This window comes from Sinocyclocheilus rhinocerous, unplaced genomic scaffold, assembly GCF_001515625.1.
Source record: "Sinocyclocheilus rhinocerous isolate Xijiao unplaced genomic scaffold, SAMN03320098_v1.1 scaffold97, whole genome shotgun sequence".
In the NCBI taxonomy this organism is placed as follows: domain Eukaryota; kingdom Metazoa; phylum Chordata; class Actinopteri; order Cypriniformes; family Cyprinidae; genus Sinocyclocheilus; species Sinocyclocheilus rhinocerous.
The window spans coordinates 1,314,440-1,321,367 of record NW_015666183.1 but is presented as its reverse complement, the minus strand read 5'-3'; positions in this window follow the sequence as shown (position 1 = coordinate 1,321,367).

Here is a 6,928-nt window from a genome sequence, read left to right as displayed (position 1 = left end):
CTTAGATGTACTATTTCGTTGACTTTGATTGTGCATTTTAATTTTTGTATTTATATATTTATTTTTAACATTTTAGTTTGTTCATTTTGAGTTAATTAAATTAAGGCATAGCGTAGATTTAAATGTTAATTATTATTTTATTTGAATGGTATTATTATTATTATTATTTAAATATCTCATTTATTTAATTTTTTGTGTATTTTACATAAATGACAATTATATATATATATATAGATATATATATATATATATATATATATATGTATAATTTTATGTTTTTATTTATTTTTTTATAACGTGTATTCTGCTAAAATCAGCTGCCCCATCATCTTAAATCATCTTTTATTTATGGATTTGGCAGATGCTTTTATCCAAAGTAATTTACATTGCATGAAAACCTTCCTTCGATGTTCCTTGTTTCCACTGCTGTCATGGAATTATGCTGTACAAAATGTTATTCTTTGGCTTAGTGTTCAGTTATAGGTTTAGGTGTACATGAACTTATCCAGGGACACTATTGACATTGGTTGAACATTTACATAACACCTTTATATAATACCAATATTAATGTGCATTGTCCAAATAAATAAATAAACAAATAAATAAATAGTTTACTTAAGTATAGTTAAACAAAAGTGTATTTATTTATTTATTTGAATTCTCTCGATTCCTTTATCAGATTTCACACTGAAATTTCAAACCCATAGCCTTGGTGTTGCTAACAGTTGGAGAAAATAAATGTTTCCGTTTATTTTCCCTAAATAATACATGCTATCAACCTGTAAATGCTAAACTCATCTAGTTGCCAATTAGCTGCCAATTTATTTATCTATATTTAAATATATTTGAATCTTTACAACATGTGACACAAAGTACAGGGAGGTCACAGAAAAAAAAACAATTTGTAGGAATTTAATAAGCATATGGGGTAAATTCATGTTTTTTAACTTTTTACAACAGAAACACATAGAATAAAAAGTTATTCTATGTGTTTCTGTTGTAAAAAGTTAAAAAAACATTCATTTAAAGTTTAAATTTTAAATTTAAAGTTTAAAAAAATCACTTATTTCATTTTAGACTGACTGTTTAAATTGTCAGAAAGACATGAGGCTGAATATTATTAAATCTAGAAATATTTAATAAGCATTTGGTCTTTTTTGGCCTTTAGGCCTTTTACTGAAAGCTGAAACCCATGATATTATATTATATTATATTCATGGCAAATCTGTCTGCCTTGTGCTTTAGGGGGCTTCTCGGTTAAAATAGGACAGAAGTCATTTTGAGAATGACGAGGACCCGTGAACCATTGCTTTGTATTCTACACACCAAGAATGTGAACATTCATATAAATTATTATCTGTAATATGTTTCCTGATATGCTAACTACTCCAATAGTGCAAACGCCTTTATACCTTGTGATGCAAATGAATGTGTTATCAGCAACAGTGTCAGTGCAAATGCCATCTGTGCAGCACTGTAACATAGGTAACAACTTGTTTGTGGTTAACAACTGTTACTTTTCTAGAGACTTTAGGTCAGTGCAGTTTCAAGTGTAACGGTATGAAAAGCACTTGAAATATTGGTAACAAATGCCTTGAAGGTGTGAGTGGCTGAAACTCAGTTACAGTATGCAGCTATTTCAAGTCAAGTCACGGCAAGCTCTTCATTGTCAGGAGCACAGACAAACAGACTGTACAGTGAAATTCCTACTTATATGTCCTCAAGATACTGTTGGATATAAAACAAGCAATTAACAAATACACAAATTGATGAATGAATGGAAGATACAAATGAAAATATGATTAATATGTAAAACTATATGCATACATTTTTCTGTACATTTATAATAACAAGAAAAAAAGAAAGGGAAAATGATAATTATGTCAAAACAACACAGAACCACACTGACTATTATTGACAGACAAAAAAAACTAAACACTGAGATATTTTTCAACGTATATTCCACAAAAGTATTAAATAGTTACTTGTTTGGACTGACATGAGGGTGAGTAATTTATACAAAATTTTCATTTATTTGGTGAACTATCCATTAAACAGAAAGACAGATATATAGATGATGGATGGATGGATGGATGGATGGACAGGTAGATAAATAGACAGACAGACGAATAGACAGAAGGATGGATGGATGGACAGGTAGATAAATAGACAGACATACAAACAGATGGATAGACGGATGGATGGATGGATGGATGGATGGACAGGTAGATAAATAGACAGACAGACAGACAGACAGACAGACGGATAGACAGATGGATGGATGGATGGATGGATGGAAAGGTAGATAAATAGACAGACAGACAGACAAACAGATGGATGGATGGATGGGCAAACAGACTGACAGATGGATAGATGGTGAGATGGACAGAAAGACAGATAGATGGATGGATGGATGGATGGACAGGTAGATAAATAGGCAGACAGACAGACAGACAGACGGATAGACAGATGGATGGATGGATGGACAGGTAGATAAATAGACAGACAGACAAACAGATGGATAGATGGATGGATGGATGGACAGGTAGATAAATAGACAGACAGACAAACAGATGGATAGATGGATGGATGGATGGACAGGTAGATAAATAGACAGACAGACAAACAGATGGATAGATGGATGGATGGATGGACAGGTAGATAAATAGACAGACAGACAAACAGATGGATAGATGGATGGATGGATGGACAGGTAGATAAATAGACAGACAGACAAACAGATGGATAGATGGATGGATGGATGGACAGGTAGATAAATAGACAGACAGACAAACAGATGGATAGATGGATGGATGGATGGACAGGTAGATAAATAGACAGACAGACAAACAGACGTATAGGCAGATGGATGCATGGATGGATAGATGGAAAGGTAAGGATGGACAGGTAGATAAATAGGCAGACAGACAGACAGACAGACGGATAGACGAATGGATGGATGGATGGATGGATGGATGGACAGGTATAAATAGACAAACAGACAAACAGACAGATAGACGGATGGATGGATGGATGGAAAGGTAGATAAATAGACAGACAGAGAAACAGATGGATAGACGGATGGGAGGATGCATGGACAGACAGACAGACAGACAGACAGATAGATAGATAGATAGATAGATAGATAGATGACAGTAAGACAGTGCTGGGGAAAGTTACTTTTAAATGTAATGCATTACATTGTTGTATTACTTACACTCTAAAAAAAATGCTGGATTAAATATAACCCAGCGCTGTGTAAAATATGGACAAACCCAGCTATTGGGTTGTTTTGACCCAGCGATTGGGTGAAATGTTTAACCTAACCTTCTGGGTAGTAACCCAACCACTGGGTCAAAACAACCCAATAGCTGGGTTTGTCCATATTTTACCCAGTGCTGGGTTGTATTTAATCCAGCATGTTTTAGAGTGTAGTTACTATTTATGGAAAGTAATGCGTTACGTTACGTTACACTGCAGTTAGATAAGTAGACAGACAGACAGACAGACAGATAGATAGATAGATAGATAGATAGATAGATAGATAAAGTGTCTTAAGTTACACATAGAACTTTGAAATATAAATAATGCATGAAAAAGGTCAGCCATCAATTCCTTTCGGTTCTTGTGCAGTACAAATATAAGAGTTTTTATATTTAATATTTGCACAGAACCTCTATATTGTGTTATCAAGATCTAAATGCTATTTGGAGGTTGACATTTCATTGCAAAATAGATATAGCGCACTGTAATAAACTGACACACAGTGCTGAGCTGATTTCAGGAGCAATACTATTGCATTAAGATGCTAGATTTGTTTTCACTAAAGTTTTTATATAGACAAATAATACAAGCCTGATAAATAATACCAAACACACATATATACCTTAAAAACAAAAGATGGAGAACATTTTCTAGTAATGTACCTGAAAAAGTAATACAAATCTGACGAGATGCTTGGAATGTGGTGAGTCAGTTATTTCAAGAAAAACATACTATAATTTTATCTATGAGGAGTAGAGAGCATCAATAACGTTCTGGGTCATGTGCATATCTTTGGTAGTGTTACCTTATGACAGCTGTGTGATGAAAATGTCCTAATGTGATAAAAACATGTCCCACATGTGACCAACAGATGGAGACACACTACTTTGAATCGCTCTGAAATGAGTCACTTGCTCTCAGTGAAGCTTGCCAATCAATCTCTGGACAGATGTCTCCACTGGATTGCACCATTCTAGCTTGACAAATCTCATGTCCCCTCCCTCAGTTGCATCTAAAGAGATTAATCCCAAATATATTTCATAACTGATACATTTGAATACAGAATCGTTTGAAAATTACCATAATCTTTCCCTCTGGATTAACCCAGGACTATTAATAAGGGCGACTTGGCTATAACTTATTTCCTGGTCTTTTGATGAATTGCTTCATTTCAATATCTACATTCTGAAGCTTATGAAGCTCAAAGATGATGTAAAAAATGACTCCGAGATTTGGGTTCAAATAAGGCTGAAAAATGCTGAGTGCTTTATTGCCTGAATCTCATAAGTGTTGCATAACTTCTTGCATGATCAGTGCAATATCAGCATTTTTTAGTGGATGTTAAAACGCTGAAAGCCATAAGCAGTTTTTATCTAAGGAAAAGTGGGTCTCCTCTTAGATTCATCTGCACTGAATCTCCATTATCTTAATTAATAAAGTTTGGTGAATTTTATTCTCACTAGTTTCAAATGGGAAATAATCTAATGCCGCAAGATTTCTCTCAAGATCAAAGTAAGTGTTCGTGATAAAATGGAATATGAATAAAGCCCACAGCATATCTTTTAAGTTCAGGCATCTCAGACAACGTAGCCTACTTGCACATATACACACTGAGATGTTTGTGAATATTGCAGATTAGACACAAAATAATAAAATTGTCTCAGATGTTGAAATAACATAAAAATGTCTATCCAGTCTATATGACATATATTAAATTAATGTGTATAATATGAATCTTATGTTCTCTGTTATGTTGCTATGTACTCTCTGACTGAAGTATATTAATAAATAAGGGAATAGGAATTTTGAGGAACTTTATACCACAAATAGTGTAAGAAAATGTTGCTTCAGTTAAAAAAAAAACTTCTCTATTAATCTTATCTGTGTGAATTGTTATTCAGATGTGTTAATAAAAAATGCTATTGTGATTTTCTGCCTAACTTTAACTTTTAGGTATCAGTTTTGAGGTAAAGATTTATTGTCATCGTTTTTTTTTTTTTGTCATATGTGTGCAGACTTCAGCTGTATAAGTCACAGAGCAAGTCTTTTGTGGTATAAAAAGTGGAAGAAAATGTCAACATGAAGCGGATTACAGCACAGACCCTGTGGAAGTGAGATGCAGAGATTGTGTCGATTCTAATCACATCACAAAATGATACCTAACAAGTGACTCAATGGGGCCATTCGACAAAACAGTGTGAGAAGCGATCTCCCCAAAGCCAGGGAAGAAATAATCGATACTGGCAGTATTAGGCGGTTAAACTGCAACATCTTGGTTATTTACCCATTCAATGGTTATTTAATGCTTCAAAGGTTTAAAAATCACTTTATCCTTGGGATTTTCCTGTTTAAAAAAAACATGAATATGGCATCATGCTTTTTGGACCTATAGCCCTACACTACACCATGTTATTTGAGCACATATGGCAGAACCATATATTGTATCATTAACACAAAATGAAAATACCATGATAAATGAATATAGCAATCATTCAGAATCATGGTATTTATCTGATATCATGGTAACATCACAGTAGCCTACTTTAAAGCAAGGGTGAATCTTGTTAGAATAAATGCTAGAGAATGCCCTGATACTGCATTTACAGTGGACAGACACATCGTTATTTGAAGTAAACCCAACAATAACTCTGTCAAGCCTGAGATGTAATGTGTATTATAGCTAGGCTACTGTAAATTATGGTCTTTTGATATTGCTAAGGCTTTAACCCTCGATCAGAAACGGCAGTCACTGATTACTTGTTGTGTGTGTCAGTGAAGGACTGAACAATTATAAGCATTAAACTGTCAAGAAAAATATCTGGTTACATAATACTGAAGCATCAATCGCTGTATACCAACAACACCACCTAAACATCCAATCGAATTTCATGTGTGACGTCGCAATGGATGGTAGTGATGTCCGAATCGTTCTTATGAGCCGAATCTTTGTAATGATTTTGTTTAACCGACTCGCGAAGCGTTTGTAAATCACTGTAGGCTACATGACTTGGATAGCACTGGGAGATAGGAACATTAATTACGTTATACTATATTTCATAAGTAGAGCTAACTTAAATAGGGAACAATTTGGCTATTTCTAATAATATTGCTAACAATGAACAAAACATTTGAAATGAAAGCTGTGAGAATCAAAGCAATGGTGGGAATCTGATTTGGAAACAACAATAGGCTTGAACAGGCTTGTTTTCATTTCTAAAAATAATGTGCTTAAATTTACTGTAGCCTAAATCTAATTAGAATTAAACTAGATATCACCGTTTACATAGACTAAATGTCACGTTTACCGTTAGGTTACTCGGTTAAATTTCGCTACGTAATTCAGTCATTTCAATTAATCAATGGAGTTTCGCGTGAGGGCGAAAAACAGAAATCTACTTGGTTTGAAAGGGACTTTCACACAATGCTACGCTCCTGAGAAAATAGGCTAATAGACATTTTTGAGCGCGAAATATCTCTAATGTGACAGTAGCCTACCTTTAGGTGTATAATTAGCAACGTTATTACACAAATTAAATGTAAAATGCAGCGAAGGGGGTTCTGGAAACACTTTTGAGCGCTAACTAAAAAGAATCAGTCATTCGACTCTTCGAACAGGTTCACTAAGCGAACCGACTCGCTAAAAGATTCGGACTTTCCACATCTA